Genomic DNA, 25,990 nt, shown 5'->3' on the forward strand with positions numbered 1-25,990 from the left:
GAAAATTTACATTTTGAAAATTGTGAAAATTTTAAAAATTTTCACCAATTTCCGATTTTTTTCACAAATAAACGCAAATCATATCGAAGAAATTTTACCACTATCATGAAGTACAAGATGTCACGAAAAAACATTCTCAGAATCAGTGGGACCAGTTGAAGCGTTCTAGAGTTATTACCTCATAAAGTGACAATGGTCAGAATTATAAAAATTGGCCCGGTCATTAATGTGCAACTCACCCTCGGTGGTAAAGGGATTAAGGCAAATACTTCTTAAAGTATATCTAAACTTTCAATAAACTGTGCATAAATCAATAGTACAGTATATGTTGTCTCTGTTTGCTTGATGTTTTAGTTTGCTTTTCCTCTTAGCTCATAAATATATTTTATGTTCTATCTAAATGGGTTGATTATTGTATCATAATAGTGATTGAAAGCCTGATGTTACAATTTTACTACAGTAAATTTATCACTTAAATTTAAACATGAGCCATGTATGAGGGAGTCGGAGTCGTGGAGTCGATGTCATGGAATTTGAGGAGTCGGAGGTTTGTCTTACCGACTCCACAGCCCTGGTTGTCCTGTCAAAAATGATAAGTCTGCAGTCACTCTGTGTGACTGCAGACTTATGAACCCCCCCCAGCGCACGCACTGTACGCTGTGGGGACTCTCTGGTTTCAGACCTGGGACCGGAGGGTATTTATGCATTATACATACACCCAGCCAGTGGGTGCCTGCCTCGCTCCATACACTTGTATGGAGTGAGGCCACGCCCTGTCTAGTGAGGCAGACGGACAGTGCGTATGTCTGACTAGAGGGCGAAGTCTCAATAGAAGTGTATGGAGAGCGAGCCCGCACCCACTGGCCTGGGGTTTGTATAATTCATACATGCCCTCTGATCCCGGGTCTGAAACCGGCGAATCCCTGCTTTGCGCAGTGAGTGCACTGGGGGAATCATAAGTCTGCAGTCACACAGAGTGACTTCAGACTTTTCGTTTTTGACTGGACAACCTCTTTAAATGTATAGTTTTTTTTCATAAGCCATCCAAAAAATATAGCTTCTTTATTCAGCAAAGTATAAAGTGCCGTAAACATTGATTGCACCCAAGCGTGTAAAAATACAATAGCTTCTTCCATTTGCACTGCCTGTCTATAAATAACAGCAATGCATGCATCTGCCTCCCTCAAAATGGAAAATTTTTTGACAGTACAATTTAGGTAGCCTACAAAGTCTGATATTACAGTAGGTTGTTAAATCTTATGGTGGTTACTTCTGGTTTCCTCCGCTTTTCCGTAGCAAGATAGCTTGAAGTTATTTGGACATTAAAAACACTGTGTTTGCATTATAAAGCTCAAAACGTGTTTAATTAACTCAAAGGGGAACTCCCAGACTTCTATGAATGTTTTCCAGGCAATGTGATGTTTTTTATTTGTATAAATTAATTCACTGCCAATCAAAATTTTGGAGAAAATTCGGCAAAGCCAGCAAATTCAGATTTCAGACGATGGAAGCAGTTTCCATTTGGAAACCATTTTTAGTAACCACACATTGATTATTCTTAATTATTGGTAGTAAACATCTAGACGTTATATCTCCTCATATGTTTCCCCTTTATAATCACCAGTAATTCTTTGATGTTACATCATCTTCCCATTCAGGTCCCTACAATGTTAGATCCTTTAATTGGAAATCTTCTATGCAAGAAAATGTTTATGATTGACCCGTCAAGGATGGATGGGGGCAGAGACAAGATGGCGGAGAGGATATTACACCTCACCCTAGAGATCCTCTTCCGGCTTACTGGAGAGGTGAGAGATTCTGATGACGTCACATTACATCATTCTTATCTATGGGAATAACAGATGGACAGAACTGGAGAGATGAGGACTCTGGAAATGTCTGTAGTGAGATTTATTAATGTGTCTCTCCATAACCAGGATTACACAGTAGTGAAGAAGACCTCTAGTGAGCGCTGTCAGGCCCCTGTGTCTGAGGAATGGGGAAGACCCCTGAGCCCAATCACGGAACCTCCACCTCACCCGCTGATAGATGAGGACATCAATGACCAGAAGATCCTAGAACTCACCTACAAGATGATTGAGCTGCTGACTGGAGAGGTGACACTGCTGGGAATGCTGGGAAATTATACAGTAATGCTAGGAATCGGGGGATGACGGTATCCTTGTATGTGTCAGGTGCCTATATGGTATCAGGATATCACCATCTATTTCTCCATGGAGGAGTGGGAGTATTTAGAAGGACACAAAGATCTGTACAAGGACGTCTTGATGGAGGTTCTCCAGCCCTTCACATTGCCACCAGGTAATAGACAGGACTAAATACACATGACATATAATTATCTGTATGTAAAAAATGAATCCAGTCTCTGTATGTGTTTCCTCCAGTTCTATCCAGTAAGAGGACAACACCAGAGAGATGTCCCCATCCTCTTCTTCCACAGGACTGTAAACATGAAAATCCCAATGTTCCTCAGGATCATCAGAGGGATTGCGAGAAGGTGACATGAGATCTCCGCTATGATGTGTAGACGGCCGAGAAGGTCTTGTGTTCAGTCTTGTTTTATCCACCAGTATTATATGTTTTATGCTTGTGTAATGAGAACAGTGGAGATGGCAGGATTAGAGCTGATCATGGATGTGACTTCTCCATCTTTCTGTGACTTTAACAATATTTGTTTCAGGGTGAAGATCTGACCCATATTAATACTACAGAGAAATATGTGAGAAGTGATGTGCAGTGTAAAGAGGAGATTCCTACAAATAATTGCTCAGGTGAGTAGTAACCACTGAGAAGTCACAGATCATGCATCCACATAGAAGCCATTTTTTCTCAATAGGATGTCTAAAACCCAGCTACACTGAGGAACAAAAAGGGGAACAATATTTTGAACTTTTGACTTTCAGGTTCCATATCTCAGCATCTGCTACTGCTTCAAACATCAGACTACCATCTTGGTTATCTCATACATAAATTTGACTTTAGCATTTGATTAGTTATGCAGATTCTTATCATTTCACAGTTTTGCTCCTGGTTTTGGAAAAATCTTTTTCTTCCTGTATACTACAAAATACAACCTGTTTTCACATTCCCTAATAGCTCAGTGTGTTATTAGGTTGATTCCCAAATCGAAGATTTTCCAAGTAAAGAGAAGCAGCAGCATCCAGCTCATTATGTGTCATCACAGTTGGAAGAATACAAAATGAAGTTTGTCCATCTATGCAAAAGCCAAGATGTGGACGTCCAGGCAAAATATAGAAGTCAACAAGTCTGCTCATCGCGATCTATCAGTTCTGATATGACAAACATGGCTGTGGCGGTGTCTCATATGCTTCGTAATAGTGAGATCACAGATGTCCAATAGTGATGAGCGAGTATGTTCTGTTAGCCTTTCGCCAAGTATGCTCAGGCGAGCACCGAGTAGTTACAGCTGCTCGGTGTTATGTTTAAATCGCTCCCGTGTGCATGATTTGCAACTGTTTGACAGCTTTACAACATGTGAGGAATGTGTAAGAAATTGACTTTCCTCACATGTAGTAAAGCTGTCAAACAGTCGCAAATCATGCACAGGGGAGTGATTCAAACATAACACCGAGCAGCTGTAACTACTCGCCCGAGCATACTCGGCGAAAGGGTTAACAGAACATACTCTCTCATCACTAATGTCCAAGCATGTTATACAAGTCTGAAATGGTGACTCTGGAAAAAAGGTGAAGAAGGTTCGAGTTCAATATCGTCATAAGAAGCATTGGCTCCAGTTTGCAAAAAGTGGACAGTAGAAGATTGGAAATGGGTGATTTGGAGCGATGAGACGAAAGACAATAGACCAGGCTCTGATGGGTGCAAGTGGGTCTGGAAGAAATAAAGGGAAAAGGGGTTAACGGATCAAGTAATTGAAAGAACTGTCAAGTTCAGTGGAGGAAACCTAATGATATGGGGTTGTTTCACAGCCAAAGGCGTTGAATACTTGATCAGCATCATTGGTGGTTTCAATGCTGAGCTATATGTGAGTATCCTACAAGACAAGTTACTTGGTACACTCGAGTATTAATGGTACAAAAAGGACGATATAGTGTTCCAGCAGGACAACAACCCGAAGCATACGTCGAGATTGGAAAAGAAATGGATCAATGACAAAGAGATAAAGATGACCACACAGTCCCCAGGTCTCAACCTAATCGAAGACTTGTGGGTAGAGTTGAAGAAAAAACTGTCTGCATACCCAAGTGAGTCGACCAGTATGTACCAACCTTGGGAACATGTACAACCCCTGGCAAAAATTATGGAATCACCGTGCTCAGAGGATGTTCATTCAGTTGTTTAATGTTGTTGAAAAAAAGCTGATAACAGACATGGCAAAAAACTGAAGTCATTTCAAATGGCAACTTTAGGGCTTTAAGAAACACTAAAAGAAATCAAGTTAAAAAAAATTGGTACTCAGTAAGGGAAATTTTTTTCAGACCAAGCAGAGGGAAAAAATTATGGAATCACACAATTCTGAGGAAAAAATTATGGAATCATGAAAAACAAACAGCTTTAATAACAGCTTGCAGTCTCTGAGGCATGGACTTAATGAGTGACAAACAGTACTCTTCATCAATCTGGCTCCAACTTTCTCTGATTGCTGTTGCCAGGTCAGCTTTGCAGGTTGGAGCCTTGTCATGGACCATTTTCTTCAACTTCCACCAAAGATTTTCAATTGGATTGAGATCCGGACTATTTGCAGGCCATGACATTGACCTTATATGTCTTCTCTCAAAGAATGTTTTCACAGTTTTTGCTCTATGGCAGGATGCATTATCATCTTGAAAAATGATGTCATCATCCCCAAACATCTTTTCAATTGATGGGATAAGAAAACTGTCCAAAATATCAATGTAAACTTGGGCATTTATTGAAGATGTAATGACAGCCATCTTTCCAGTGCCTTTACCTGACATGCAGCCCCATATCATCAATGACTGTGGAAATTTACATGTTCTCTTCATGCAGTCATCTTAATAAATCTCATTGGAACAGCACCAAACAAAAGTTCCAGCATCATCACCTTGCCCAATGCGGATTCGCCATTCATCACTGAATATGACTTTCATCCAGTCATCCACAGTCCACGATTGCTTTTCCTTATCCCATTGTAACCTTGTTTTTTTCTGTTTAGGTGTTAATGATGGCTTATGTTTAGCTTTTCTGTATGTAAATCCCATTTCCTTTAAGCGGTTTCTTACAGTTCGGTCACAGACATTGACTCCAGTTTCCTCCCATTTGTTCCTCATTTGTTTTGTTGTGCATTTCCTGTTTTGGAGACATATTGCTTTAAGTTTCCGGTCTTGACGCTTTGATGTCTGCCTTGGTCTACCAGTATGTTTGCCTTTAATAACCTTCCCATGTTGTTTGTATTTGGTCCAGATTTTAGACACAGCTGACTGTGAACAACCAACATCTTTTGCAACATTGCGTGATGATTTACCTTCTTTTAAGAGTTTGATAATCCTCTCCTTTGTTTCAATTGACATCTCTCGTGTTGGAACCATGATTCATGTCAGTCCACTTGGTGCAACAGCTCTCCAAGGTGTGATCACTCCTTTTTAGATGCAGACTAACGAGCAGATCTAATTTGATGCAGGTGTTAGTTTTGGAACTGAAAAGTTACAGGGTGATTTCATCATTTTTTCCTCAGAATTGAGTGATTCCATAATTTTTTCCCTCTGCTTGGTCTGAAAAAAATTACCCTTACTGAGTACCACATTTTTAATCTTGATTTCTTTTAGTGTTTCTTAAAGCCCTAAAGTTGCCATTTGAAATGACTTTAGTTTTGTGCCATGTCTGTGATCTGCTTTTTTTCAACAACATTAAACAACTGAATGAACATCCTACGAGCCCGGTGATTCCATAATTTTTGCCAGGGGTTGTAGAAGGGACATGTTTGAATTTGATAGAGAGGACTGAAGGATTCAGGCTGTGTTGAAATCCAAAGGTGGATTTACAAAATAATAAAAATTTAAATTTAGATTTTTAGGAGCAAAACAGTAAAAATGCAGTGACATGACAAGAATCTGCATAACTAATCATATGCTAAAGTCAAATTTATGTATGAGATAGCCATGTTGATTGTCTATAAAATGATGGTATTCTCATGTTCGGAGCAGTAGTGGATGGTGAGATATGGAGCCTGAAAGTCAAAAGTTCAAAACATTGTAACTCTTTTGCTTGTCAGTGTACAGGGGTTGGACAAAATAATGGAAACACCTTGAAACATCAACAAAAGTTAGTTTAATATGGTGTAGGTCCACCTTTTGCGGCGATTACAGCCTCAATTCTCCGAGGTATGGATTCATACAAGGTGTGAATTGTTTCCAAAGGAATTTTAGCCCATTCTTCAGTTAATACACCCTCCAGTTGTTTGAGTGACGATGGCGGCGGAAATCGACGTCTAACTTGAATCTCTAAAATCGACCATAAATGCTCAATAATGTTGAGGTCTGGGGATTGTGGGGGCCAGATGAGATGCTCAACTTCATTAGAATGTTCCTCGTGCCATGCTTTAACGATTCTAGCTGTATGAATTGGTGCATTATCATCCTGAAAGATGGCGTTCCCCTCTGGGAACAGTGCTTGAACCATAGGATGCACTTGGCCGCCCAAAATGCCTAAATAATCTCAGCTGTTAATTCTTTCATGAAGGGATATCATTGGCCCGGCGGATCTCGACGAAATAGCACCCCAGATCCTCACAGAACCTCCGCCATGTTTTACGGTTGGGAGAAGGCAGTCTGGATGGAATGCTTCTTTCGGCTGTCTCCAAACGTACACTCGGCCGGAGGTCGGAAAAAGGGTAAACGATGATTCGTCGGAGAATATCACATGTTTCCACTGCTCGAGGGACCAATTCTGGAGGTTTCTACACCACTCTAAACGCTTGGAAACATTTGTCATTGAGAGCAGCGGTTTTCTAATTGCAGCTTTTCCGTGGAATCCAGATTTGTGCAGCTCCCGATGAACAGTTTTCGTGGAAACTTGGTTCTGTAGGTGTTCATTGAGCTCAGCAGTGATTTTCGGAGCCGTGGTCTTGCGATCCTCTCTCACAATTCGCTTTAGAGTCCGACGGTCTCTCTCAGTCAACTTCGACTTTCGGCCGGACCTGTGCTTTGCTGCAGACGTTTTTCGTTCTCTTTCAAATGCAGTCATTACTTTGGAGACAGTACCTCTTGACACGCCATGCATTTGGGCACTTTCTGTTACACTAGCGCCTGCCATATGAGCACCAACAATTTGTCCTCTTTGAAAATCCAAGAGGTCTGCCATTGGTATCAGGTTCTCATCAATGCTCTTACAATAATGCAAAACAAACAGTTAATTTACATACACATATCACATAACACAAATAATCAACTACAAAACATTACCATATGTCACGGTTTGCATGTTTATAACATGTTCGAAGATTATGATGCCAAAACGTTAGGTTTATCCATTATTTTGTCCAACCCCAGTATCTAACACTGAAATTGAGGAAGGGATTTTATCTAGGAGAGTTCTGCTAAAGCATTTCATCAGGTGAATGTACATGAATAGCCTTATAAATGAGCCTTCTGCCTTTCTACTGGTACGAATAATGAGTAGATTTTAGGAAAAAATTCAGATCTGTTGATAGCATTGATCCCAAGGAGAGTTACTGGCCGGCATCCTCAAAGAGCCATCAGATAATAACACTTTTCCACTTAGTACTGTATCAGGGTTAGAAGTAAGGACCTGTCCTCCCTAGCTGATTAATCCTTTTAAGGTTGGTAAATTTAACTGTGCAGTTTCAGATATATAAAGCTGTAGGGTTCCAGTCAACACTGTGAAATTTGGGATCTTCTCACAACTGACCTAATTTTAAAACTTCTAATTGATCACTGATTTAAAATTATTGCCTATTCAGACACTTTTTTTCACATGGTTTTCATTCTCAGTGGTCTAAATAGGAAAAAAAAGAAGCAGAAATCAGATATTGAAGACTGGCCGAAATCTGTTCTGCACGCTTTTTACCATCTGAAGGGGTTTCTTATACTCCGCTCATTTCCGCATCAGGAGGTAAATGGGTCAGTAGACATCTCATCTACTGATACCTACTGATCAGGCATGCGAACTGCCAGGTATCAGTAGGTATGATGCCAGTTGACCCCCCTCACTTGTCAATGAGGAAATGAGCCGAGCAGGACTGAGCCTTTACGTTCTGCTTTCCTATTGTTTCAATATTTCATAATAGAGATTCCAACAGAACATTTTTTCTGGAGGTCGTAGCCTCTTCAGTTGCAGTAGATGCTATTTGATACATAAAACATAGAATAGTATAAGAGTTCGTCCTCTTCGGCACAGATCACACGCACATGCAGTTTAGAATATTCTTCCCAATATAGTAACAATCCTTCTTCCACTTTTTACCTGTAAATTCAGAGGACTAAAAGCTCACATACACATTAAATGGCCTTCGGCCAAATGATCGTTCATCCGACCCCCATTTCTCCGGACATCTCCATAGATAGGAACACACAGCTCGGCCAAGTGTTCCATTGTTCTCAATGAGAGAGCTGTTTCCAGACTTCTCTGGCAGCGGTGTATTTTTTTTAAAACAAAAGGAAATTCAACAGGCTGGATTTCTTCACTTACACAACATCCTGATGTCAGGAGGTCCCTATACACATTAGACAGCCAGCAGATCCACTGATATTGGTGGGTTTGGCTGACTGTAGCCTTATGATAGGGGGACCTAAAAGGGGTCGTCCCACGAACAAACTACATTTTAATAAAAAAATAATAAGTTCCACAATTGGATGTGTGGGAAAAAAAAATGTTCCTGTGCTGAGATAATCTTTTAAATGGGCCCCTGCTGTGTACTGTGTAATGGTTGTCTGACCGTGCAGGAAGATGGTCTGAACATACCACATCTCCTGGGCAGGGAAAGGAACATAAGCAAATATACAGGTGACACAATAAGTGCTCGCGGCAAGACTGGGAGAAATACTCGCTACAATGATAAAACAGGCAGGAAAATGTGTTACCTCACATTAATAACCAGCATTTGACCTGCTGCTCCACTTTGTGACGGGGATAAAAGTGCCTCGTCATGGATAAGAATTCATCGTTGTGCTGATCAACCCGGGTATAAATGGTTTAACTTCCACCGATCAATACCTTTTCAGCTATCCTTTGGATAGGTGATCATTTCTTTTATTTGGACATCTCATTTAATACAGGTTATGTTTTTGACAGATGACTGTTCCAGGAGATTAGAACGAAATTGGATATCTTCAGATTTCAAAGCAGAAGATGACGGCATAACACAACATGCATATGAAGAGCAAAGCAAAGATCTACCGTCTGAACATTTGAAACAGGTCTGATCAAAAACTGTTAAGCAAACTAAAAATCATAAAAGGGTGATAAAGAGCAAACAACCCACCCTGTAAAGAAGCCATAGTCATGTTCAGAATGCAGGAAATGTTTTAACCAGAAATCAGTTCTTGTTACACTCACACAGGGGAGAAGCCATATTCATGCCCATAATATGAGAAACCTTTCATCAATAAGACTACTTGTTACAGTTTCAACATTGACTGTGGCCGAGGGACGCTGTGAGTGACAGCTCAGCCACCTAAGGGATCTGGAGTGTACTGGACTGTCGGTTTTGTGAGTGACAGTCCAGTCATCCATTCTGATCCTGGGGCGTGCTGCGTCATCAGCATTTTGATTGACAACCCTGCTGTTCAATCTAGTCTAGATGCGGGCGTTTCACCAGGTGCTTCCCATCCTTAATCATTTGCAAGATATTTAGGTGGCTATCTGTTAGCAGTCCATGTCAGATGTAGCTTTGCTTAAGTTAGGTGTGTTTGCTTAGCCCTGTGTTTCCCCTGACCTTGTTGCTGAACCTAGGATTTGTCATGACTATTCTTGTGGTTCATCCCTTTTGCTCTTGACACTCTCTGACTTCAGGTATGTGATCCCAGTTTTGACCTTTGACTATTTGTTTGTTTTACTCCCTTGTCTTGATGCACCTGTCTGGCTTTTTACCCCGGATGTTTACCTGACCACGCCTTTGTCTTACTCTTCTGTACTTTGAACCCTCCTGGTGTCTGACCTCGGACCGCCTGACTACCCTGTCTTATGGTTTTTCAGTGAGTAGTGACTCAGTGTCACACTGCTCTTGTTCTCTATCAGAAAATTCAGATTGCGTATAAGCCTTTTTTTTTTTAAATTGTACATTTTTATTGAAGAAAATTTAAAGTTTTCAGAATGTAAAATATAAAGAGAATATCAGTACTGGTATACAAGCATATATCATGTTTCAGTGGAGACCATTTGAACCAGTTGCATAACATTAAATCATTGAAGTTGTTATGCCCACCCGGACTGACTGGCGTGTACGTGTTTAGTGATCCCACTGGACCATGAACCGGAGAGTGCCTGGAGGGGCGTAACTAAGTATCTACCCGATCCGACCAAGGTCGCACGATGGCTAACGACGCCTGTGCACCAGGGAGGAACCGAGCAGAGGGACCAGGTGCGACTCCAGGTCAGACCCCGGACCCGGCTGTTGACCCACACCGGGGAATACAGGAACAGGCAGGTTAGAGCACAGGCTGGGTAGGGTCCAGTACAGACTAGGAGACGGGTTCAGAGCCGCAGATGCGGTAATCAAGCAGAGTAAAGCGAAACCGCAGGTGCGGTGAACAAGGCTGAGCAGAGCGAAACTGCAAGTGCGGTGGACAGGGCTGAGCAGAGCGAAACTGCAAGTGCGGTGGACAGGGCTGAGCAGAGCGAAACCGCAAGTGTGGTGGACAGGGCTGAGCAGAGCGAAACCGCAAGTGCGGTGGACAGGGCTGAGCAGAGCGAAACCGCAGATGCGGTGGGCAGGGCTGAACAGAGCGAAACCGCAGATGCGGTGTACAAGGCAGAGCAGAGCGAAACCGCAAGTGCGGTGGACAGGGTTGAGCAGAGCGAAACCGCAGATGCGGTGAACAAGGCTGAGCAGAGCGGGCAGAAACCGCCAGAGCGATAAGTAAGGCAGAGCAGAGATAAACCGCCAAAGCTGTGAGCAAAGACAGAGCAGAGGGGACAGGGCTCTGTTCACACGGAACAGACTGAAAGGGAAAGGCAGAACCAGATACACACAAGGTACTTGCAAAGAAGTAGCGAGTGGACTCCAAACTCACAAACAGAAGTACAGCGACAACGAGTAGGAGTTAGGTGCAGGTTCAGACTCTGCAGAAAAAGAGAGGAAACGGACACAGAGACAAAACTGGTAAGCGGCCAAGAGACAGTTCAGACAAGAACTGTTCTGCAACGTAATACAGGAACGAGCCTAGGTAAAGCCAAGTGCTGGTTCAGACACTGCTGCAAAAGGGAGGAAACGGACATAGAGACAAAACAAGTAACAGGTTAGGAGACAGTTCAGACAGGAACTGTTACTGCAACAGAATACAGGAACGAGCCTAGGTATAGCCAAGTGCTTGTTCAGACACTGCAGAAAAAGGGAAGAAACGGACATAGAGACAAAACAAGTAACAGGTTAGGAGACAGTTCAAACAGGAACTGTTACTGCAGCGAAATACAGGAACGAGCCTGGGTATACGGTCCCCAGAGGCAGAAACGAACAGGCAAGGAGCGTGTTCAGACTGGCCTGGAAATACAGCCTCCAGGAAGGCGGACAGACAGGCAAGAAAACACAGATAACAGATCTAGGTATGCGGCCCCTAGAAGGCGGGACGAACAGGCTAGGAGCGTGTTCAGACAGGCCTGGAAATACAGCCTCCAGGAAGGCGGACAGGCAGGGAAAAACAGAACAGGACCTGGCACATTCAGAGACAAGGAGCACACTGAATGTTAAAGTTGCTTAGGCATCAGCTTCGAAGTGAAGCTGGTTTAAATATCCAGTAACAGACAGCAATAGGCTGAGGATGCATTAGGGGTGTGCCCACAGCAGCTACAAGAATCAGGAAGTAACCGGGCCGCCGCCCTAAGCAGTCAGAACAGAGACAAACAGACAGCATGAATAGAAGCAAGGCTAGCAGACTGGACTGAAGATCACGTTTGCGATCTTGCGTAGTGAGAGATGATGCACTATGCAAGCCCGCCACCAGGTATGTCACAGAAGTATAAAACTAAAGAACTGTGAAATATAGTAGTTTAAATAGTCTGAAGAATAATTATCTAAGAGGGATGGAGACATACAAGACTTACAAAGGATATGATAGGGAAGGTAGAGAGGAGGTAGGAGAAGGATTGTTTGAGTTTGAGAAAGTGGTAGTCAAAAATTTACGGTTAACCAAAAAGTATCCCATGGAGACCAAATTAGGTTACATTTTTCAATTCTATTTTCATTCAGTTCAAAACTGTATTCATAACATCTTTGATTCTCGTATATAAATCCAATAAAGAGGTAGGAGACGTTTGCGTCCAGTGTGATTCTATTAGGTATTTTGCAGCTGTCCGTATACTTAAGATAACTTTGATAGTTCTTTTTTTAGTTTTAACCTGTGGAAATAGGTTGAGCAAGGAAATCTGAGGCTCTAGTGGTAGGGTCAGACCAAAAATTTGATTAATTATGGATTGAACTTTGGTCCACAAGGGGGACAACAAGGGGACATCCCTAGAAAACATGGAAAATAGTACCTCTATCTGAGTTACATGTCCAGCATAGTGGGGAGATAGTTGAATCCATTTTATTTAGTTGTTCTGGAGTATGATACCAGAAATGCAATATTTTATATATAATACAGGATGCAGTGGTGTTCTGGACCAAACATGTCTCCAATACACATCCTCCAAAGATCTCCCAAGGTAGTTCTCCCATTTAAACATGTAAGGGTGTCTAACCAGAAGGTCAGCATCTGGTTACTGCAGGATACTGTATAGGTCAGAGATCAAGCCCCGCTGTACTCAAGCGTTCGAAGTGGGTAGGAGTGGAGACCTGCAAGGAGAGAAACATGGATGCAGCAAAATATTTAATATTAATGTATTGGAATAGGGAAAGATTATGTACTGAGAATTTAGACTTCATCTCTTTCGTATGTGAAGAGTTTCCTTGTTAGTCGATTAGTGTTGTCTGCAAAATTAAATATACCAGTAAAATACCAAATATTTGACAGAGAAGTCAAACTATCAGGAAAGTTTGGGTGAAATAGGAAAGAGGTGAGGGTTGAATCTGTAGATGTTACATTTTTTAGAGCAAGTCTACAATATGTCTCTAGTTAGGGCGATAGGACCTAGGAGTTCATTTACAGGGAGGTTGTAGGGATTGTTCCAAACCAGAGAATTAGGGTGCGCAGGTGCTAGCCACAGCTTTTCTATCTCCATCCATTTCTTAAAGGCCGATTTAGATGACCAAGCTGGGATTCTCTGTATGTGGGTAGCCCAGTAATAGTATACAAAATGAAGAACGCCCAAACGCCCTGAACTTTTTCTCGTCAACATGATAGTTTGCTTGATTCTATGTTGCTTATTTGCCCATATGAACTTCAGGGTGGCTGCTTGGAGTGATTTCAAGTCTCTGATTGGAACAGGGGTGGGAAGTGTTTCAAATAAATCTAATAGTTTTGGGAGGATAGTCATTTTAATATCAGAGATACGGCCAAAAAGGATTAAAGGAAGGGACGTCCATCTTGCTAAGAGGGATCGGATCTCTTTATATATTGATGGAAAATTATTTTTATAGAGAGTTGAGAACGAAGATGTAAGATTAATTCCCAAGTACCTAAGGGAATCATTTTTTCAATGGTATTTGAAATTAGTATGTAGGGAATTTAGTTGGGCTTCTGGGATGTTTAATGGAAGGGCTTCTGTTTTAGTTGTATTTATTTTATATCCCGAAAGGTCACCAAATTTTCCTAGTAGATTATGTAAATTAGGGAGAGATATGTGGGGATTAATGAGGGTTATAAGAATATCGTCTGCAAAGAGGGATAATTTAAATTCTTTGTCTTTTACCCATATTCCTTGTATATCTGGGTTTAGTCTAATGGCAGCAGCAAGGGGTTCAATACATAGGACGAAAAGTAAGGAAGACAATGGTCATCCTTGTCAAGTACCATTCTTTATTATAAATGGTTTGGGAGGACTATGGGGGAGCCTGATTGTAGCAGAGGGTGTAGAATATAAACCCTCAATGGCCTTTAAGAACGGGTCCTTTATACAATACATCTCCAAAGTGTTGAACATGAATGGCCATCTTAGGTGATCAAAGAGTCAGGACTGGGAGATCCATTTAAAAAGAGAAACTAAGGTGGGGAGAAGTATTTCCAGAAAGGTCTTCTAATATAAGTACGACAAGCCTTCTGTGCCAGGAGTTTTCCTATTTGGTAGGTGTTGTATAATTTCCTAGATCTCTTCTTTCGTAATAGGTGTATTTAAGGCTGAATTTGCCTCCGTAGAGAGGACAGGTAGGTGACATGTTTTTAGGAAAGACTGAATAAGATTGTCCCTCGTAGAAGGGGTAGCCACTAAGGCATTAGGTAGTGAGCATAGCTGTGAGAAATATTCATGAAATATTTTTTCTATTTCTTTTGGGTCATATGTTATTTGATTTTTCTTATTATGTAGTGCGTAAGGAGAGGATTGTTCTGCATGATCTCTAAGTTGTTTTGCTACTAGTGTATGATGATTATTAGCTTTTTCATAGTAATGTTGCGCGTATAAAGAAGTAATTTATCCACTCGTTTAATTGCTATATTTTTAAGTTGGGCCCTAATATATAGAATTTTTTTAGGATTTGTTTGCAAGGATCAGAGGTCAGTCTTGACTCCAAGGTTTTCAATTCCAAGGAGAGCGCTTCTTGCTTAGCTTTATAATCTTTTTTTAGCCTAGCTCCCATTGCAATACAATGACCCCGAAAGACCGATTTTATGAGCTTCCCATAATATTGCTTCAGACGAAACTGAGCTCCTGTTGAGTTCAAAACAGGTTTGGAAGTGGGAACATAATTCTTCTCTGATAACGGGCTTAAGCATGAAAGTTTCTTTAAGTCTCTGGGAGTCTGTGATCGAAATCTCCTCAGGGGCATGGTCAGACCATGTCACCTGACCCAACTCTGCTCCTGTTAGTATACGTAAGAGAAGGGTATTTCCAAAGAAGTAGTCTATGCTTGTGTGGGTACTGTGAGGCGGAGAAAAAAAAGAAAAGGACCTGTCTTCAGGATGGTTAATTCTCCATAAGTCCTAGAGAGAATGTCTGCGAATAAGTTTACGGAATTCACTAGATAAGTGGGTTTAAGATGAAGAAGGTGGTTTGTTATTTAAAGAGAGCCTGTCCTTTTGTTCAGAAAACATCATATTGAAGTCTCCTCCTAAAATAATTGCAGAAGACGGGAGTAGGATCCTTTTAAAAAATTGAATTTGGGCTGTATTAGGTGTATTAATGTTGCATAGTATAGGGGAAATCCTATTAAGAGTGCTTTGTAGGATTATATATTTCCCATTAGGGTCTAAATGAGAAGAGACTAGCTGGATTGGGCATGTTTTCGCTATAAGGATTGCTACACCGGCTTTCTTTCTTTCTTGTGTAGCAGAATATACTATAGGGTAATAATTTAATGCAAAATTGAAGGAGCCAGATTTATTAAAATGGGTTTCCTGCAGAAGTACCACTTCGGCCTTGAGGGATTTCACTTCTGTAAGGACTAAGCAACACTCTGGCAATTATTCAGCTATTATAAATGCAATGGTAGGCTACATTATGCTAAATAATAGGGAGGGAAAAGAGTCATAATGACCCTGAACTTTTATAGTAAATTACTTGAGAGTAGTTAAGAGAGTAAAGTATTATCACGTTGTTAGGAGATCATGGAGGATCACTACCTACAGACTGTGGGGAAGATTGAGCAGATACTGGTCTTCTGCGTTTCTTATTGGTTGACTGCAACACTGGAGATGGAGCAGATGGTAGGGTTCCGAGTTCCCAGTCAGGGAGGTCCAGGATGGAGATGTCAAATATCTTGCAGAAATTTTGAAGGTCTTCATGTAGCTTTAAGATTGCCGATTTGCCTTCTTTTCTTGCTGTAAGTAATTTGACAGTCCTTTAAGGAAGAGAGAAGGGGGCGTAGATGGCGTCTTTTTTGTAGGGTTATCCAGGAGCGATCTGGGAAGATTTGGAATGGGATGTCTTTTTATTCTAGGTTCCGAGCATTTCGTACTTTGGACATTATATCTTCTTTTATGGAAAAATCATGAATCCATCATATGATGTCCCGTGGTGAAGAGGAGGATCCCTTTGGTTTAATAGCCAGTTGTGCTCTATCAAGTTTAATTCTATTAGACTGTGGTAGATCTAGAATATTTTGTTGAAAATGGATTCTAGAAATTTTTGGAGATCTTCCGTCCCGACTGTTTCAGGAAGGCCCCTCAATCGTATATTATTTCTACGTCCCCTGTTGTCAAGATCCTCCATATGACGATTAGTGATCCTGAGGGCATCAGCATGTGAAGTAACTGCTTGTTGAATAAGATTCATATGTTTACGTGTCTCATCATGGGTTACTTCCAGAGAGTCTGCACGTTCAGCAGTAAACTTAATATTTTGTCTCATTGCTGTTATTTCTGATCTTCAGGTAGATTTTACCTCTGAAATAAGACCTTTTGAAGTCTTCTTTTGTTGGGAGATGTTGAAGGCAGGAGTGGAGCTCTTCAGAGATAGATGGTCCTTTGGGCAGATCAACTGTGGGGTGAGAAGAATTCAGAGAGTCGCTCTAAGGGTCAAGCCCTTCTGTAAGATTTGGGCAAGATGGAGTGGCTCCTAGATTTTCAGAGGAATTATCCCATTCTCTGGAAGTGAGAGTCTCTTTAGTTATGTGCTTTTGTTGAGATCTTTGTGGTTTTGGAGACATGTATTTTGTAGGAGAGGGTGTCTTTTGTAATGTATCTCTGGTGGCTTGAGTTTTATTAATTGTTTCTTGAATATTATTTAAAGAGATTGGAGGGGCGCTAGTAGCGCGGGTAAATGAAATAGTTCTTAAGGATGTTCGTCTCGTACGGAGTATATCTTCCCTTTTATGCATTTCAGGATTAACAAAGAAATTGTCTACAGTCTTAGGACCGGTTGATGAAGATTGAGTAGGACCTGATTTTTTTCCCACCTACAATCTTTTTTCCTCATCAGATCTATTACGGGCTTCATGTTGAGCCTATTTTACTGCCAGGTGTAGGGAATCCTTAGATTAAGTATTCATTTTTTATTTTGTGGGGGTATCCCAGTTTAAAATACAATGGGAGTGAATAAGGTCACTGATTTGTAAATTTGTAGTCAAGTTTCAAGGTGGCAGTAGAGATTTGAGATTTTGTACTTTATGAACTTTTGAATATTTCCTCATATGACCACAAGGGAGAACTATTGCTATGTGAGTGTAACCGGTAATAGGTATTGTGGAAAAAAAGGCAAAAAACAATCCTTAGACCACCTTAAAAGAAATAGGAATTTTTCAGTGCTTTTTTTTTCTAAGCACTTGAAACGGGTTATTTGATATTTGATATGCAGCAAAGTATAGTGTCCCTATTTAATCTGTTTGAGATCGGGAATACCCAGAGGGATGGGGGGATCAGACAGAGAAAGGAATGTCAATGGTGGTCTCTTTAATTTCTCTGTCTGTTGTATGAAAGTTCTCAAGTGGAGCAAGCGTTGAGAGCAAACAGTTATCTTGAGACAGGTTCAAAGGAAGAAGGGGGGTCACCCCATCAAGTATATCCACTGTATTCAAGAGGACTTGCGCGTGAATGTCCACAAATATGGCGATTTGGCGCCAAAACTTATGAGAGATTGTGTCTCAAAAATAAAGGAGGGAGAGGGGAAGGGAATAAGCCCCCAGTGGGTACACCGAGGAGGCCAGGACCTCTTCCACTAACTCACCGCCCGCCGTCACGATATCCAAAGGCCAGATTTCCGGGGAGTGAGGGCTTCAGTGTCTTCCTCCCTGTCCTCTCCACGTGCCACAGAAGCCCCGCCGCTCCCTCAAAGTTGGAAGCAACCCGGTGAGTGGTACATTGGGTCCCGGGCGCCCCCTCCTCCCTTCTCCCCGCAACGCCAGCAGCGGCCAATTTGGCCGCACAGGTCCTGTCGCAGCACCGAAACTAGCCTCCGCCGCTTAAGGCTCCGGAGCTGGTGAGTGCTCTGTGGCAGGGCCGACAACCAGGTCCTCAGATACAGGAGCCAGCGGTAAGTACCGACCTCCGGTCAGGATTTCGATGCAACCTGGCCCCGTCTCAGCTGCGATCTATGCTTGTGTCTGCTTGCAGTATAGACTGCTGCTTCAGGCCTTCTGGTAGGCCTCAGATCACTGCGGTGGCGTAGCGAGCCCAGGAGGGTTTCAAAGGAGTCCCTTTTCCTTATGGGCTCTTACAGTCGTGTTTTGGGTTGCAGATGAGGGTTAAAACCCCTTGGATTCAGCTAATTTTAAGTTGCTGGGAAGGGAGCTATGATGTGGGCGTCTTGCTCTCTCAACTTCCATAGAAGCCATTTTAATCTTCACATTGTGGAAATAGTTTTAAACTGAATTCACATGTTAGACATCAGAGAAAGTCACATAGGGGAGAAACCATATATATTTTCAGAATGAGAATCATTTCAGTTTTAAAGGGAATCAGTCACCAGGTTTTTGCTACCTCATCTGAGAACAGCATTATGTAGGACAAGAGACCCTGATTCTAACGATGTATCAGTTACTGGGTGCATCAGTTTTGACACAGATTTTAGATGTAGCATGTAGCAGAGCTCAGAAAGCTAATCCCCCCCCTCCACACTACAGCTTTCTGTGTACATTGTCTATTGACAGTAAGCTGCTTATCAGAAGAGGGGGCATGGCCTGACCAGGGTTCCTATGCACTGTGGTCCTAGCAGTGATAATTTTCTGGAGATAAAACCTTCATTGTATGGGGAAAAAAATAGCACACAGCTTAATAAGGGACACATCCATGAAATCTGTGTTTCAGCTGCTACATTATGCTATCCTCAGATTACACAGCAAAAACCTGCTGACAGATTCCATTTATGGCAAATCTTGTTGCACATCAGAGAATGTATATAGAGTTCGAGTTAGTTTTATTTTCAGAATATGGGAAACATTATAACATTAATTCAAATATCTCACAACAGAGAATTAACACAAATAAGTCATTTTCATGTTCAGTATATGGGAAACAATATAGCACTAAATCATATTTTGTTATATATCTGAGATCTCACACAGGGGAGAAGCCAATTTCATGTTCAGTATGTGGAAAGTGCTTTACAAAGAAGTCAACTGGATACATATCAGAGAATTCACACAGGGGAGAAGCCATATTCATGCCGAGGATGTGAGAAATACTTTGACTGTTAGGTAGCCTGAAAAGTCTGATACTGCAGTATGTTGTTCAATATGATGTTGGTTACCTCTGGCTTCTATCCGTCTTCCACTAGCCAGATAAGTTGAAGTTATTTGGATATTAATAGGCTGTGGTTACATTACTAAAGACCAAACATGTTCAGTTGACTCCTAGGGAAACTCGCAATGTTCTACTGATATTTTCCAGGCAATTTGAGGCTTCTTAATGTGTGAATTTACTCATTGCAGATCAAAATTTTGGGGAATATTCTCCAAAATTTTAGTGGTAGTAAACATTTATATGTTATATCTCCTCATATGTTTCCTCTTATCACCAGTAATTCTTTATAATTTTACATTGGCTCATCTTCTTCCCATTCAGGTCCCTACAATATCAGTTCCTCTCAGTGGAGATCTTCTATATAAGAGAACTTTTCTGATGGATCGAGACTGGGACAAGATGGAGGAGAGGATATTACACCTCACCCTAGAGATCCTCTTCCGGCTTACTGGAGAGGTGAGAGATTCTGATGACGTCCCATTACATCAGTCTTATGTATGGGAATATTATAAGGACAGAACTGGGGAGGTGTCTGTAGTGAGATTTATTAATTTGTCTTTCTAATGCCAGGATTACACAGTAGTGAAGAAGACCTCTAGTGAGCGCTGTCAGGGCCCTATATCAGAGGGATGGGGAAGACCCCTGAGCCCAATAACGGGGCCTCCACCTCACTCCCTGATACATGAGGACATCAATGACCAGAAGATCCTAGAACTCACCTACAAGATGATTGAGCTGCTGACTGGAGAGGTAACACTGCTGGGAATGCTAGGACATTATACAGAAATGCTGTGAAGGTATTGGGGGTCATGACTGTATCTTTGTATGTGTCAGGTTCCTATAAGGTGTCAGGATGTCACTGTCTATTTGTCCATGGAGGAGTGGGAGTATTTAGAAGGACACAAAGATCTGTACAAGGACGTCATGATGGAGGTTCCCCAGCCCCTCACATCACCAGGTAATAGACATTACTAAATGTACATGGAATATAATGATCTGTTTGTAATGAATGAATTCAGTCCCTGTATGTGTTTCCTCCAGTTCTATCCAGTAAAAGGACAACACCAGAGAGATGTCCCCGTCCTCTTCTTCCACAGGACTGTAAACAAGAAAATACCAGCGGTCATGTGATAAGTGATGTGCAGTGTAAAGAAGAGATTTCTACAGATGACTCAGGTGAGTAAGAACCACTAAAAGCAGAGAAGTCACAGATTCTACTTACAAATAGAAGCTATCGTGTCTCGATAGGTTGTCTGAAACGCAGCTATGTGATTTTGAAATTGTGGAGGGATTTAATCTATGAGAGTTTTGCGAAAGCCATTTCCTCAGATGTATGAACAGGAGTAACCTTAAAAATAAGAAAAAGGATAAAGTATGTCCAAGCTTGCTGCTTTTCTACTGGTATAAATAATGTGTAGACTTTAGGAAAACATTATTTATTTTTAGAGCACCATTGTTTCCATGGTTCTGCACATGTGAAAAGGGTTTACATACAAATATAAATCACAATTTTGGTAGATCGGCTTACTTGGTTGCACAAAGAGGTAGACACAGGAACACTGTCTCTTTAAATCTTCTGTGGTTTATTAAGGGACCTGCATAAACCAAGGCTACATTAGCAAAACAAACACGGCCTTCCTGGCCTAACAGGAAAAACATACCATATGGCACAGTCCTTGTTTCCATGGGTAACCGCCCACTTCAGGAACAAACAACCCAAGGTTTAGTTTTCCTTCACATTACAAAAACAGCTCCAGACCCACCCCACACCAAATGCTCTAAAAGGCTGTGAATTTATCATCTGACCTCCTCCCTCTCTATAGGTGTTTAATCACCCTAGCACTAAACATGGCTGATTAACCCCTCTTTCCTTCGTGTGCTGGAACTTTTTTCCTATGTTTAATTACCGGAGCTAACAATTTCAGTGCTACATATCTCCCCTCCAGTACTTTTCCAGTGACTTTGTCACACAATGGACAGAGAAACAATTACGGACTGGTAGAAAAATGAGAGGGGCTTACGTTTGCGGGCTCACAGTTTACAAGATAATGGGGAAGGAAACAGGTTAGCAGTTAGTATAGGAGCAGTGGCAAAACAACTCTTTAGGGAAGAAAAAACCTGCAGGGTGGCATCCGACCATTTAGAAAGATTAGACCCCTTCCTTGTCATGTCAGTGAGAGGTTTCACAATTACCAAATAATTTTGGATAAATTTACTGTAAAAATTAGTAAAACCCAGAAAACGCTGTAGAGCATTCAGGTTCTCGGGACGGTCTCAATCAAGGACAGCACAGATCTTCTCCAGATTCATCCGAAAACCTAAAGATGACAACAGGTACCCCAAAAACTGCACTTCCTGGGTGGCGAAAACACACTTTTCTAGTGTGGCATATAGTTTGTTATCCCTTAATATCTGAAGCACCTGTTTAACATACCCCTGATGTGTCTCAAAATCAGGTTAGTAAACCAAAATATCATCCAGTTAGACCACCACAAACCTGCCCACCCAATGATGGAAAATATCATTAATGAAATGTTGGAACACCGCAGGTGCATTGGTCAAACCGAAAGGCATAACCAGACTCTCGAAATGCCCTTCTGGGGTATTGAACGCTGTTTTCCATTCATCCCCCTCTCTGATTCTAACCAGATTGTAGGCTCCCCTTTAATCCAACTTGGAGAACACCTTAGTTCCCACAACCTGGCTGCACAAATCTGGAATCAGAGGAAGAGGGTATGGATTTCGAATGGTAATTTGATTTAATTCCCAGAAATCTAAACAGGGACGGATACCGCCATCTTTCTTCTTCACAAAAAAGAACCCTGTAGCCACAGGTGAAGATGAGGGTCTGATATGTCCCTTCTCCAGACTTTCCGCAATGAAATCCTTAATGGCTTGTCTCTCAGGGCCAGAAAGATTATACAGTCTGGACTTTGGTAGTTTAGCATATGTCAGGTTAATAGGACAGTCATATGCACAATGAGGAGGCAAATCCTGACACCCCCTCTCAGAAAAAAACATCCTCAAAACCAGACAGAAACGCTGATAAGGTCTCTGTAGAGACTGTAATCTTCTCAGTTTTTGATCTCTCTGGATTGCGAATCCACCAACGGATGTTTCACCAACCTGGGTAGACCCAGTACAATTTGGGTGGGAAGACCGTCCAGGACATAGCAAGGGATTATCTCACGATAAACCGACCCCACCCTCAGTCTTACATTATGTACAATCTGAGTTAAAGCTTTCTGTGCAAGTGGCGCTGAGGCTGTGGCGAAGATGGGATGGGAATGAAAGTACAGCAAGCAAGATCATGAGTTCTCACAAACTCAGCATCAACCATGCGGACTCCAGCTCGACTGTTAACAAACACAGAAATTTTCTCCATCTTGCTCTCTAGCACCACCTCTGCTGTCAGGACAAACCGAGAACTGCAGGTTGAGGATAAACGCACCACTTGATTATCCAACTACAGAATACCAAGGGTTAATCGGGTTTCCTTTTGCTTAGGAATCGAGGGACAGGCCCCAATAAAATGTCCCTTTTTTACACAAAAAAAACACACGCCCTTTTTTTTCCAGATCTCAGGGGAAACGATGCAGAGGCACCCCGTAACTGTATGGGTTTTTCCACCTCCCCCAGTACTGGCTCACCCCCAGACCGCTCTCCCCGGCAAAGGGGCATTACCCTGAAAAAGGGGCTCTGGAGAAGGTGGTCTCACCCACCTGTCCCGAAGGTGTGTATCAAAACGTACAGACTGGAGACAAAACGAACCCTTGGGCAAGGAGAAAGCCCAGGATTGAGGATCTCCTTGCAGTAGTGAGATCACTATTCCCACTCACTGCTCCTCCTCTCCAGTGGAGTAAGGACGAAGTTTAAAATACAGTTTGCAAGCTACCATGAACACAAAAAACTTGTCCCTACGTCCTGAAAACCTGTCCGGGAGGGCAACCTTGGGTTCAAGCTGGACTGGCCTACCCGCAGAGACCCCAACATTAGAGACCTGCAGCCGCTGTTGCTACTGCTGAACCTCATAGCGTAGGTCAGTCACCTCTAGAGACAGCTTGTGCAGCTGCTCTGCCAGCATTGCAACGGGATCCATGAACCAAGGGAGAGAGACAAAAAAAAACACACCCCAAAAAGAAAAAAAACACACAAATAAAACCACATGTCAGTTATATTTTTTCTCATTTAGGCAAATGTCACGCAAGTTGAGGGAAATATTAAGTGCAACACGAAGGGAAGAGAGGGAGGAAGCGCAAACACTAGGGAAAGGGGGAGTGGAGACCCCTAGGCAGATCTAATATCACCCTGCCTACCCTGTTGTCCCTATATAGGTTCCACACCTATCGCCGAGCAGGAACCTAAACTCTGAATGTCCCTAGAGCTTGGCCCTAGATAGGGAGAGGACAGGGTGAGCACTAGTCAAAACCCACTACAAACTAAAGACCGCAAGGTAGACAAACAAAGGGGATACACTTAGCTTGAGCAGACACCTGTCACGAGTGTGTGTCAGGTTTAACAGACAGTCGCTCTGGATCTGGCTGTAGAAGGTCACTGCGCTTGGCATTGCAGACACCTTCTTAATCCTTCTTCCTTTAAGACCCAGTGGCGATCTCCCTCCTGCTGCTAATTGACACATTCTAGCATAGGAGTTAAAAACCCCGACCAAGTATTGAGCGCATTTACTGAACATACATTTCAGTAGGCCAACATTTCAGATTTTCAAATCATTTTTCAAGCTGGTGTTATAAAGTATTTTAATTTACTGAGACAGTGATTTTTGTGTTTTCCTTGGCTGTAAGCCATAATCATCAACATTAACAGAAATAAACACTTGAAATAGATCACTCTGTTTGTAATGACTCTATATAATTTGAGTTTCACTTTTTATATTGAAGAACTGAAATTAATTAACTTTTTGATGATATTCTAATTTAGTGAGAAGCATTTGTAGCTTATCCTTCTTCCTTTACCCTTGCTGGGTAGTTAAATAGTCTCAGTTTCTCTAGAGAGTCGTCGGTGATAGTTCTATGAACCTCTGTGTTGGCTTGGAGCACTAGCAGTCTGCTATTTTGTTCTCTGGTGCCCTTGGAGGACAGTTAGCTTGAGAAGACACCAGAGAGATAACGCTAAGTGTATCCCCTTTGTTTGTCTACCTTGTTGTCTTTAGCTTGTAGTGGTGCTTGACTAATGCTCACCCTGTCCCCTTCCTATCTAGGACCAAGCTCTAGGGACATTCAGGGCTTAGGTTCCATCTTGGCGATAGGTGTGGAACCCATATAGGGAAGATAGGGTTGGCAGGGTAAAATTAGATCTGCCTAGGGGTCTCCACTCCCCCTTTCCCTAGTGTTTGCCCCCCCCCACCATCTTCCCTTCGTGTTACACTTAGTCTTTCCCTCACCTTGCATGACAGTGGCTTGAGTGGGATGGAGGAAAGATGATGAGTTTTGTTTTGCCCACAAAAGTCTTAGGAAGAGCGGTGAGAAGCAGGGCTGTGGAGTTGGAGTCGTTATAAAATGGCCGGACTCCGACTCCTAAAATATATAATAAATTGGGTACAGTAGTTCAATGCAGTTTGTGGGGAATATTTTTTTCATAAGAATTTGGGAAAGTTATGAAATGTCCTATAAATGTCTGTCCTATTCCTGATCTAAGGATCTAAACTTTTAGCGGAAATGAATCTATGCTACAGTAAATTTATCACTTAAACATGAGCCATGTATGAGGGAGTCGGAGTCGTGGAGTCGGAGGTTTGGCTTATCGACTCCACAGCCCTGGTGAGAAGAAGAATGATACGGTTGATAGACATTCTTGGATTCTGGGCAGCAGAGAGGTGATGTTTGGGCCAGAGAGGTAGATCTGAGTGTCATGGGACTTTGAGCTGTCCCAGACCAAAGGTATAGATGGAGAAGAGTATGGGTCCCATGAAAGAGCCTTGAAGGATACCAACAGAGAGAGGGAGGGATGAGGAGGTCATATCGGAATAAGAGACACTAATTGTGCAGTTAGTGAGGTATGAGAAGATCCAAGAGAGGGAAAGGTCTTTGATGCCAAGGAAACAGAGGATGTGTAGTAGGATAGAGTGGTCAACTGTATCGAAGGCAGAGGACAAGTCTAGAAGGAGGAGTATAGAGAATTTTCTTTTAACTTTGGTGGTAATTAAATCGTTAGTAATTTTGGTTAGGGCAGTTTCGGTGGAGTGGCGGGAATGGAAGCCAAATTTTAGGTTGTCGAAGATTGAGTAATATGAGAGGTAGAAGTAAAGTTTGATGTGGATGTGTTGTTCGAAGAGTTTAAAGGCAAACGATAACCGCAATATGGAGCGATAGCTGGATATAGGGGTTGAGTCAAGGGATGGCTTCTTAAGGAAAGGGGTGATTGTGGCATGTTTGAAATCATCAGGGAAGATATCAGAAGTTAATGATAGGTTAAGGCCGGGATAAGCATGATGAGGAGGTGGGATAGGGTCAAGTGTACAAATAGTGAAGTGTGATTTGGAGAGATCAGTAAGCAGTGATGTTTGGGAGGAATGTTATGGGGGAGAGCATTGGTCTGTTATATGGAGGGGTTTTGGTGGTTGAGCAGTA

The 25,990-nt window shown here is 42.1% G+C and overlaps 1 pseudogene; it reads left to right on the plus strand.

Annotated features, from left to right (window-relative positions):
- Positions 1 to 25,990, plus strand: part of LOC141271436 (uncharacterized) — a 116,687-nt pseudogene that overhangs the window by 12,268 nt on the left and 78,429 nt on the right.

Source organism: Phyllobates terribilis, unplaced genomic scaffold (genome assembly GCF_046119375.1).
Source record: "Phyllobates terribilis strain yellow unplaced genomic scaffold, ASM4611937v1 Scaffold_5__5_contigs__length_657084704, whole genome shotgun sequence".
NCBI classification, from domain to species: Eukaryota; Metazoa; Chordata; class Amphibia; order Anura; family Dendrobatidae; genus Phyllobates; species Phyllobates terribilis.